Source organism: Camelus bactrianus, chromosome 3 (genome assembly GCF_048773025.1).
Source record: "Camelus bactrianus isolate YW-2024 breed Bactrian camel chromosome 3, ASM4877302v1, whole genome shotgun sequence".
NCBI classification, from domain to species: Eukaryota; Metazoa; Chordata; class Mammalia; order Artiodactyla; family Camelidae; genus Camelus; species Camelus bactrianus.
Genome location: NC_133541.1, coordinates 63,551,990 through 63,564,648, shown reverse-complemented (window position 1 = coordinate 63,564,648; position 12,659 = coordinate 63,551,990). Strand labels below are relative to the sequence as shown.

Genomic DNA, 12,659 nt, shown 5'->3' with positions numbered 1-12,659 from the left:
TTTATTTTTTACTGACGTGCAACTGATTTACAATGTTAATTTCAGGTGTACAGTAGGTCCTTGTTGTTTATCTACTTTATATATAGTAATGTGTATCAGTTAATCCCAAGCTCCTAATTTATCCCTCCCCCACGGTCCCCTTTGGCAACCACAGTTTATTACCTGTGTCCATGACTTTTCACTTGTACTGATATTCTGGTATCTCTCCTTACATCAGCTGGATCATCGAGTAGTATGACAACATCATATAAAATAACCACCATCTCCCATAAAAGTACTTTTTAGTGCATCATACCATGGCCAGAGAGCATCTTCCAATATTTAGGGATTTTACACAAAACAGACCCATGGTACTCCTCACCCTGTGATATATATGTTTTCAATTTTTCTTTCTTACCATATACAAATATATAAAATTTTGTTACCCAATCTTGGTTTCATGAATAGTTAATACGCTTCTTCAAAGCAACTCATTTCCTTTTACCCTTAGAGATAGGGATCACATTTCTGTTTCCTGATTGGTTTCTACAAAGCTTAGAGTCAAATTCGTAATTCACCTCTAGCAAGTGTATAGAACTCCAGGGCAAATATTTTATATACCAACCCACTCCTCGCTTAATTTTACCTTTTTCTTCTTATTTTCCCTTACCCTTGGCTTTTTTACACATTTAAAATTCATTTCATCTTGCTTGCATGTTTATAAGTTCTGATAAATCATTTTTGTTACAACTCAGAGTATTAGTAAATAACTAAAAACTAAACACTCTGGAATTTATTTGCAAGGTAACATATTCCAGAGCTCATAGCATTTATTTGTTGAAAAGGTAAGAAAAAGGCAGTAGCAATATACAGTCCTTCAGTAAGTTCTTGAAAATAAAGATCATTCTGAGTAACATTGTTGGTAAAATTATATCGATGCAAGTCAGAGTTACAAGCAGAGATACAAATTACAGGTATAGACTAAAAAACAGCACACTTAAGGTCCCTGGGTTCAGAAAGAGACACAAGAGGATTTGCTAGGAGAACCAGTTTTCAGTTTCCTTGTTCCCACGCTGAGGAACATGACTATTAGTAGTATAATAAACAAGCACACGAGAAAATTTGAATGAGAAAGCATTATTCATATTTATGTATGGTATCAATGGAAGATACAAATACTGGTGGTCTAATGACTACATATTTATTTATAAGGTGAGGCTTAACTTGAAAGCTCCTCTGAGCACATTTATTCCAAATCTTATGAAACAAAACTAAGAGTCCAATAACAACAGCAATACGTAAAGCTCATGGTTTTGAACTTAACTCTAAATTCATGAATAATCACACTCATCATGCATGTACATTCAAGAAGATTGTCAAGAGTTAAGCCCACTCAGTAACTGATGAATGGGTTTCTGCAATCAGCTACTAGATGGGTTACAGAAACCTCTGTGTTGGGAGCATCAGGAAAATAAAGACATCACCAGGGCAGGAGGGGACTAAGGTGTACACATCTTTCCCTGCTCACTCCCACTTTAGGATCTAGAGGGCTCAATTACAAATAAACTTTCTCCATATTTTAAATTTTCACTTGGAAATGAGAGAAATTATCATTAACACATCAGAAATAATACTGTACAACAGAGCACGAGGAGAAATGACCTGTTTCGTGATCTACTGCATTGGCATATTTAACCAGTGTAAAACATGAGGGAAACAGACATTTCCCTGGGGAACAGACATGTCCAAAAAAAGCATTTTCCTTTTACAATTTCTCAATTCATATTTGTAATAATCCAGTTTTGATAAAGAACTACATCTGGGAATTACCATAGCATCTAACTCAGGTGCTGGGGTTCCAGGAATGAAGCCAGCAGAGCTGCCCTTATAAACCTCCCAGAGTATAGCAGGACAAGCAGGGGCCTTGGGCTCCTGTTCAGATCACTGAGGAACTTGAATGGCCAACTGCCTGGTCTGGAATCCTTATTAAATGTGGTCACAAGTTATATAACTCCTGGGCTTCAATGTAATTGCCAATAAAATGTAGATAATAAGAACACTGAGGAACAGGATTATTGAAAGGATTAAATGAGATGATGTGTGCAATGAAAATAGCAACTGAATAAACATTTGATGATTTCTAAATAAAAATGCTTTGTATGTTGTTTCTAAGTGAGAAATTTTAACCTAAATAATGTGTTTACCTCTTACCCATGAAGCTTTATTTATATTAACCAACATAAAGTATACCTTAAGTTAGCACAGTTTATAAAGGCTGTTATAGTTAGCTTAGATTTAAAATAATAGAATTAAGATCATGTATTCATCAAATATTTTTAAGCATGCAGAATTATGTTCACAGTTCAATTTTGAAATTAAAGAGAACACAAAAAAGATTGATAGTGAATAAATGTCTGACATCTTTTATAACTATTCTTTATTGAAAATTGTATCACTCAATCTATAAAAAGGGCTTTAGAAAACCACTTTCTCAAGTTAAACCTGATCAGATGGGAGGTTTTACTTGCATTAATAAATCGAATGAACAGTTTTAATTAAAAACTCATGCTATTTTCAAAATAATGCTGAAGAGTAGATTTCTGATCAATTGTAACTGCCAGATGGGAGATTTTCATAAGCTGTTTTTAATATTTCACTTTCATGAGCACATCACTTAAATATGCTGCCTACCAATCTCAAATACAAATGCTATTCAATCACAGTATTAAAATAATGCAATAACTTAAGTACTTTTCTGTAATTTTTGTTTATAGACTTTAAATATAAGGCATGAAATTCAATAATTGAATTAACAAAGCTTTTCATCAAATTACTTTAAGTAAATTTCCATAGCAAGCACATCGATGAGGAATTATGACGTACCTGGTCGATAAGTTAACATTGTGCCAGGATGATAATTCGACAAGTGTTGGTGATGACTGCAATGAAAAAAAATAATGTCTATGTGTGTTTTCCATAAGATTTTTATTTATATTAAGTTTCAGGAAATTAAGTTATATTGATATGTCTAATTGAATTGTTAGGGTTAGTATAAAAGAGAAGGGGGAAGCATTGCTCATACGGGGCATTATACATTTGTCAGAAACATGACATTTTGCTTTTGCAAAGGACTTTGACATTCATTATTTTATCTGATTCTCAAAATATCCCCTTGATGTAAGGAAGCCATTACTTACCTGTTTAAATAGTAAGAAAACTGAGAAACATAGAGCTTTAAGGTTTTGCTAAACACACAGCACTGATTACAGAGCCCAAGTCTGGAGTCTCCCACGATGGTGTTCTCTTTCAGTATATATCCTACATTTAGGTAGAGGTAAAAGGGATGAATCTAACTCATATTCCTCAGCTAAGTGTGAAAATAATTAGAATCAAGTAAGGAAAGAATAACAAGAATTCACTTTTTACTTTCTCTTAAAGTTCCTCAAGAAACCATAGCATATAACAATTTTTTGTTTTTTTCCTAATCAGGAGAAGAAAAGATAAGCCACAAAAAGCACTAGCTGCAAAGTGATCAAAAAAAAAAAAATCAGTCTTCATAGACCAACAATATCAGATGAACCACCAACAAACTAGATGAGTAGTCAGTCACCTTGTTCATCTCTAGCTCAGGACTGGGCTACGTCCTTTTTCATTTTGGCTTCATTATTACTCACACTCTCACTTTTTTGAAGTGAATTGTTCTCAAATCCCCTTGCCAGACTGAGAAAATGGTTTAAAGGATTTTCATAACGAGCCATGCTAGAAATTTTAGAATTTAGCAATCACAATGAAGCCAAAGGTCAAATGGGGATCAGGGTATAATACACAGTCACAATTAGGAGGGAAGGCATTTAGAGGAAACATCTTCAAAGACATGGGCATGTGTCCAGAAGAAGGTGAATTTGTAAGATCAGATCAAGAGGAAAAATACAGAGTACAGTGGCCTTTTTGTATATTAATGCCAAGGATAGACAAAATATCCTTAAAAGCAACCCTCAGGGAAAGCCAGATAAAACAAACACAGAGATTTAAACAATGTCAGCAAGAGTTTCAATCAGAATCAATGAGCTTAAACCCCAAATGACAATTTAATTTTTAAGGCAAAATATCTATGCTATACACTATACTGGTCACTTTCATATATGTTATTTGATTTTTGTAATATCCTTATGAAGTATGCAATGATATTCCCATTTTACAGATGAAGAAATTAAGACCCAAATATTTGATAGAAGGCATAAGCAGGATAAACCCAAGATTTCTGGAAAGCAATGCATTTGCATTGAATTCCTGGATGTACACCCACAATAGGACAGATCTGAATATGAAACACATCAGCACAGTTTGCAAATACCACTAAGTCTCTTTCTGAGAACAGGGGTATAAGCAGTGCCAAGCACTACAGTGCCACAGAGCATCAAGGAGGATCTCGGTGGTTCTCTCTGAGGTGAAAGCTAGGGTTCCTCTTTCCCATTTCATTCATGTCATAAAGAACCCACCTTGAATTCACCTTCATCCTGATTCAAAGACAACTTGATTACTGTTTGCTGACTCATGCTCCAGGGCTATTATGAAACTAAATAGTTTTTCAGTCAACTCTTTGCAAAGTATTCTTCCAGTAAATATGTTTGCCATTTTCATACTTTTTTATGGCAAAAACACCTCTAGTTGTGACTATTTCAACTGGTCACTTGATTCCAGTCTTGGCAATTGCTTTGTACGCCAGTTGTGGTATCAGGATTCTGTTAAGAGACAAATTAAAGAGAATATTATTAATCAAATCAATATTTTTTTCCAGCTGTTCTTTACAGGCAATGATGGAAGGATAAGAAAGTTAATTCCCTTGATGAATGCTAGCATCTTGCCTTTTTATTGAGAGAAAAGTTAAGGATAAAATAATCAGAGTGCATTGATTAAAAAGTCTTAGACTAAGGCACAGCTTATATAAAGTTTGCTATATTGCTTGCAAGGGTTATGAGTCCAATCAAGGAAAAGCAGTAGTCTTCTTTGGGAAGCCCAACATCTGTGAGTCTGGAAGGCTGACTCAGTAATGTGCATATGACATCAGAAGATTGTCATATAACCATTCTAGCCAAGGCTAAGATTTGCTTTGGTGTCTAGGGTAGAATTGATTCCCCAGTTAATTACTCTTTCCCGAGAATATAAGCTGATGATAATGTTGCAGGAACATATATTTTCTAAAATATGTAAAATTTGCTGTTATAAATAGTGCTGCTATGAACATTGTGGGGCAGATATCTTTTCAAATTAGAGTTTTCTCCAGAAGCAACCTAAATGTCCATCAGCAGATGACTGGATAAAGAAGTTGTGATATATATATAAATAATGGAATATGACTCAGCCATAAAAAATAATGTCATTTGCAGCAACACGAGTGGACCTAGAGACTATCATACTAAGTGAAGCCAGAAAGAGAAATAAAAATACCATATAACTTATATGTGGAACCTGAAAAAATGACACAAATGAACTTATTCACAAAACAGAAACAGACTCATATAGAAAACAAACATGTGGTTGCCAGAGTTGCAGGGTGCTGTGGAGGGATGGGCTGGGAGTTCAGGATTTCCAGTGCTGACTGCTGTATATGGAATAGATAAGCAACAGGGTCCTACTGTATAGCACAGGGAACCTTGTAACAGCCTATGATGAGAAGGAATATGAAAAGGAATATATATATACATGCGTGTATGCATGTGTAATTGAATCACTATGCTGCATACCAGAAATTGGCACAACGTGTGCAAACCAACTATACTTCAATAAAAATTAACTAAATATAAATAAATAAATTGATAAATAAAAATATGAAAAACCTGATGCAGAGGGCTAAAGAGTAGCAGTCAATCAAAATGGGTCATGATTTCATTATCTGAATAAATTAGAGGTCAAATAACACCTAGTACAGAATATTCACATACAGTAAAAACTTGACATAACATGGTCAGGATATGCGATAATGATGGCTAAGTATTCACAAAACTCCCTTTTTCCCTTCTGGGCATACCAGTCAATTACATTTCCTAGTCTCCCTTACAGTTAAGTGGGGCCATGTGAGGTTTTACAAATAAGGTGCAGACAAATGCCCCATGCCCTCCATGCTTTCATTCTCTCCCCTCACCTGATAGCCAAGTGCAGTTTCCAGTGGAGGGATCCTAGGGATGGCAGAGCTACTGAGTGAAAGGAACCTGGATCCCCTCTATCCATATAGAATAGAAACACAAGCAAGAAATAAAGTTCTCAGTGATTTAAACCACTGTGATGTGCACTTGGTTTTGCATATAGCAATTCCTAGCCTGTCCAGCACAGCCTCTTTATCACCCAACAACTGTTAAGTCTTCAAGACTCCTAACCTCCCTGATTTCTCTCTCGCTCTTAATTTTGAGGAAACACCTTGTGTGCCTTCTCAGATTCTCTTGACTACCTTTTTCTTTCTCTCCTTTGGTCAGGTATGCATCCATATCAGGTCACTCCTCCCTTTTTGGACTTGTATGAAATAACACTCTTTAGAATAAGCAATCTCTCTTCCTGAGGGTCACTAAGGGGTCAGATGATGTAACCCAGTTATATAAAGGTAAAAACTCTCCATGGCATTTAACCAATAGGTAATTGGCGGAGACAGACTTCTCCTTTCTTTCTCCTAGGTGTGATTTATTCTTACCATGCTTCCCAAGAAGGTCTATGTGCTGAGTGAACACATCCACTAAGTCATCTGCATATCTCTTAGCGACTCATCATGCAATGAAGACCAGTGTTGTAAGATAATGCATTAAGTTGCTTTGTAACTTTTCTTGCATCACTAGCATTTTCCTTCTTACTTCAGATGCCTTGCATCTTTCAAAAAAAAATAGCATCTCACTCCTTACCTCTCTCTATTTACTTTTACTCAGCATAAGTCCTCATCTGAGTAGACAAACCCTTTGAAGTCCAAGCACTTACCATCATTTCTGCCCCAGGGAAGTTTCAAAATGAGTTAACCTTCTTAGCATACAGCTGAATACCAGAAAAAATTAATAGAACCTAAAATCAGGTATTATTGGTATAATTTCATTATGTTATTATGATTTCCTCAAGATCAGAAATAACTATATTCAAAATTTAAATGAAACACATTTCAAAGTCAAATACTGGCCATGTGAGTTTTATAAGGAACATTTGTTCTCTTCCACCAATTCAGATGGTCAATAGCTTGTGCCATATAAAAAGAAAATAATGAATCCATTTCTTCTTTATTAGGCCAACTCCAGGGCGTTTCCTCACATAATTTTTACCATTGTCCCATAAGGTAGGTGTTACTATCCTCATTTTCTGCAGAGAAAACAGAGGCTCAGATGTTTGAAAAATTTGCATAAAATCACTTAAACCATCAGTTACTGAGATATAATCCACACTCAGAGTTGACATCCAAGTCCACGAAGATTTAAAAGATACGTTTACATTTATCAAGTACTTTTGAAAAAAAAGCAGAAGTATCTACATTATTTTGCTAAGGTGAACTCTTGTAATATATAGGATACCATAAAGAATACCAAAACAGTAAGTTACCCACCTCTGAATTGAAAGAATTAATTCAACTTTTGGAAAGCAACTTTAAACTAAAGCATAGTTTCCTCAGTAAAAAAATTCTGGCATACTTAATCAAGTAACAGATGCCATCTCAACGAACACAAAATATAAGAGCATTCTTCTTTCACTGGGCATTTGGCAACTTGTGAGAGAAATCAGGCAGCTGGGTCATAGCATAGTAAATTATTTAAAAGTCAAATATGCTCACCTCACACCATATGTCGAAACAAATTCCAGATGTAGTACTGAAAAGTTTAATATTTTGAAAATCAAGCCAAAGAAAATGAAAATAATATTGAATACTTATCAAACCAAAAGACAAAGAAATCATTTCCTGTGCTATGAATTTACAAAGAATACACAAAGGAAAGTAACAAATGTTACCATAACATTTGAAATGTTAATACTAAAACAAAAACAAAAACTGACTGCGAAATTTTTCAGCAAACATGGCATGGAATTAAAAGCTTGATTATATTTTTATGTGTATAAAACATGGAACATTCAAACTCCTGATAGAAAAGTCACTAGGAATATAACAGATAGACTGGCAAGAGCTTAAACAGATAATTAACATTAAAAAGAAAAACAGTATCAGATGTAAATTTGAAAATATTTAAACTTTCTAGTAGCCAGAAAATATAAGTTAAAACAAATACTATTTGACATGCAAAACAACAAAAATAGGTAAGTAAATAAATGCCAAAAATGCTGGTACAAGTGCAGTGAATTGACCATCCCATTCATTCCTGATGACAACTTAAATAGGTACAATTCTTCTAGAGAGCAATTTGGCAAACACCTTGTCAACGTTATTCCCATTATTCATAGTCCAAGAAATCTAGCCTAAGGAAATCAGCAAAAAATATGGACAAAGTTAAATATAGGAAGGCCCAGTATTACACTAAGGACAAACAGAAGCAATTCGCTGTCTAACAGTAAGGGAATGCTTTAGGATATCTTCATAGATCTACTGGATACAATATCTGGCTGTTTTTAGAATGTTAACTGTAAAGACTGTTGAAGAAATGGAAATTAAGTATTTCCTGAAACAAAATTATGTGGCTCTATGCTTTTTAATTATTTATTATTATTATATTATTATTCTAAGTATCTTTTTAAATGCTTTCTTTAAAACTAAGTAGAATACATTAAAATTCTAATAGTAGTTGGATTCATGGATGTACTTTTTACATTTGTCCTGATTTTCAGATTTTCCCTAAGATCAGTTCTCTACATCTACATTTTTGTAAGATTTATATACCAAAACTGTTAGGAAAAAACATGCCTGAACACTGGGATAAGAAATAGCAGGATTAAGATAAACAGGGACAGACAATAAATGTCAATAGCAAATGGTTTCTAAGTATTGCCTCTTAACCAGCTGGATTCACATACACCTGCTGATTCCAGTAGGACACATGTATCTGCTGAGTGAAGGAATCATCTAAGTTAGAGAACATAATTAGGTCTAACCCTAAAACTCAGAAAATATCACTATCATGGTAAAATATGACTAAACAGAGCATTGTGATGCAAGCAGCAAAATTAAGTAATACAGCAAGTGATTTATGTTGAATTTATCTACATCACCTGGTGTTTTGTACACTTTTTTTTTAATGGAGGTACTAGGGATTGAACCCAGGATCTCATGTATGTTAAGCATGCACTCTACCACTGAGCTACACCTTCCCCTTTCCAAAAAAAAAAAAAATTATTTTATTTCATTATTTTTTAGTGGAAAGACTGGGGATCAAACCTGGGACCTCATGCATGCTAAGCACATGCTCTACTACTGAGCTATACCCATCCCCCCTCACCTAATGTCTTGAAGAGTAGTGGCCCCAACTTGGCAAAATAGGTGCTTTTCAATAAAGAAATTGAAAAGTTAATTGAGCTGGCAGGTAGAGAGAGAGAGGGGATACATATAGATAAGCAGGCAGACAGAAGGACAGAAAAAGAAGTATCTCTTCTTTGTCTAAGTGTTTGTATATAGCCCCACCCCTCCAGGTGTTTACAACAATGTTTCTTGGCACTAAATTACTAGAAACAGCTCTCATTCAACCACAAGCCTGCACATCGCCTGGGCCTCAAGAATCAGTATGTGAAAGTCAAACTGAATTGAACCTGTTGATAAAGCTTGACAAATCTCATAAACAAAAGACAGTAAAAATGACTGATACCAGGCTTGGAACATGTTTATCTCCCTTTACATACAAGCCAAATGTTTTTTAGGACTTAAATGATATCTTGGAAACCAGGGAGTCCTCTGAGTCATCAGTATAGTGGTCTGCTTTCTCCACCCACTCTCCTCCCTACCCCTGCTGCCCTCAAGAGAACACCAGTAATAGCTACCATTTATTGAGCCACGTGTCTCCCACGTGCCAGGGACTTTGCATCTGTTACCTCATTTATTTCCAACCACAGCCTTGTAAGGCTGGGACAATGGCTCTCGGAGGGCTATCCACAGCTCTTGAAACACACTAGCAGCAACCCTTTCCTCCATGTGCTCATAAGACTAATTGGACCAGCTCTCAGAAATGCTGTGTGGAAACAATGTGTCAGGATTTATGATCTGCACAGTGATCTTCTCACACATCCTCTAACAGGTGATCAAAGAAAAGACGCAAACACAGAAATGAGGAGTAGATCGTGTTAGCAGAAAGAGAACAAGCCTCAACGTCATGAGCACAATTAAATGTGTTCTCGGTTCATGGTTCTGCTGTTCACTAGTTGAGCAATCTTAGTTACGTCACTGCAACTCTCCAACTCTCCAAGCCTTGGTGATCTCATATTCGCAAATCAGAATGACCACCATTTTAGTAAAGGCTTTTTTAAAATTTGAACAGAAATCGTATCAGACATGCTTAGGCAACCCCAGTTATACAGGGATGTTGTTGGAAATGTAGCTATATTTCCTCAGAATTTTGGACCAGAAACTAGAAAGTTTTCAGGAACATCAATAGCCCCTTTCTGAGGCAGACACTCCAGAAAACACCAGAAGGTCTACATTTAAACCCTCATTTCACCAATTAGTTGTCTCATCACTTAAACTGATTTGGTAATAGTGCTTAACACAGTATGTGGCCCAAGGTAGTCTTTCAATAAATAGGAGCTATTTTATCATTATTTTACCATCAGGATTAATTCAGTAATAATCCAGTAAATATTGGTGATATATTTACTTCACAGAGGTGTGAGAATATATTTCATAAATATACAAAAGCAGTCTAGAGAAATTACTGAATTTCAGCTCTTAGGGAAGTCTGCTTGAGTTCCAATTCCAACCCTACCACCTATTAACTGTTTGACTTTAAGAAAGTAACCATAGATTATGATAACACATTTGCTTAATGGTGAAGATTAAATGAGATAATATGTATACAAAGTTTACATTGATACCTGGTCAGTTTAAATTAAATGTTCAATAAGTATCTGTTACAAAATTGTTGTTTTAAAAAGTTTGTGTTTAGGAATAAAAAATTCTAGGTAAACTAAAGGGATAGAAAACCTGAAAGAAATCCAAATTAGTGGGACAACTACAACAAAGCAGCATTTAATGGGAAAACTCGACCTAACTTTGCCCCTAGTCTGTCCTTGTTGTATTTCACTTTCCCTTTTCTTCTTTCCAGTCATCAGGAATAAAGAAATGACTAGTGACATCACTGAAATAGCTTACCAAACATTCTCGTGCAGCACCAGCACCACTTGGGAACTTGTTAGAAATGTACATTCTCAGGCACTTCCCAGACTCACTGGATTGAAAGCTCGTTGATGTGCACAGGACATGGGACGGCGGCGACAGGCTGCATTTCAACAAGCCCTCCACATGACCCTGAGTTATACTCAGGTCAGGGAACATTGCCTGCATATTAGAATCACCTGTGGAAATTAAAAAAAAAAAAAAAAATATATATATATATATTGATGTCAGGGCTCTATCCTAAAACAGTTGAATAAAAATCAATGAGGAGGGGGTCAGGACAGCAATAGAGATATTTTTTAAATATAACAAAAACTTTCCCCTATAGTCAGAAAGAGAATCACTGCAATAATCCATTCCACGCAATCATAGTGCAGTGGCTCCAAGGCCATCACCTTGGATGTCTCTGAAAAGCATGAGGCTGGAGGTGGAGCTGGTTTTAAGTATCTCCAAACCTCATATTATAGATACTTGAACACTAAGATCTCCCCTGTTCTCATTTCAGGGTTAACACTTCCTCATGTGCATCTGATCCCATAAGGGAACCAGTTCTTAGATCTTTCATTCCTACTGACAGAAATCTCAGCAACCCAGAAGATTTTTAAGCAAAATTTTATACATTAGACAAATGCAATTTCAGACATTGGCCAAATGAAATGGATAACAGGACAAGGAGGAGGGGATGCTTACCACTGTTTCATTTTAATTACCCAGCCTATTTTCTCAGCTACAGTGAATTACAAAGCATTGATCATTTATTATATTGAGTGGCATACCTTAATGAATACTAACTCATTTCAAACCTTTTTGGCAAACCCCAGAATGAACTGAACTAACTCTGTATCATTATGAGAACAGCCACTCAGCAGCAGCAAAGGTGCTAATTGGTACAGTTAAGAGCAGTGAAAACACACCCTGCAAAGATATTTGGAGGCAGAAAAATGGAAGCACATTGTAACATGGCCTAGAATGATAAAATTTCTATTATGTCATGCAACAAAAATAAAGCCATTTTAATAGACTCATGTCAAAGGACCCATGTCTCCTGCTTTGAAAACAAATGTGCTGGCTTCCAGTCAACATTTCCAGGGCTTACCAGCAGGAGGTCATTACCCTTTGACAATGTTCAGTTACACAGACATTATCTCCAATTAACAGGTTTTAACTACAAGGATTTCTCTCTTATTGAAAATAGTATTTTTTAAAATAAATAACTACAGAAATTATTCAGTAATCTTGTCTCATTGGCTGGGACTGAAATGATTACATTTACTGCTATAAACACACACACACAAACACACATCTGAGTCAACAGAGTACTTTTGGTGTCCCTGAACTCTTTCAAAAGCATGGTAAACAAATATTCTAAATATCCTAATCTGTACATAAA

General features: G+C 35.5%; 1 long non-coding RNA gene across 1 annotated transcript in view; it reads right to left on the bottom strand.

The window, feature by feature from the left end:
* The window catches only part of LOC123615188 (uncharacterized), a 464,042-nt gene that overhangs the window by 80,877 nt on the left and 370,506 nt on the right, over positions 1-12,659 (bottom strand). Inside the window, exons 8-10 of the long non-coding RNA XR_012505525.1 lie at positions 11,246-11,448; positions 4,479-4,721; positions 2,863-2,918 (exon numbers count right to left, since the gene is read on the bottom strand). This is a non-coding gene — a long non-coding RNA (uncharacterized LOC123615188). The remainder of the gene's footprint in view (positions 1-2,862; positions 2,919-4,478; positions 4,722-11,245; positions 11,449-12,659) is intronic.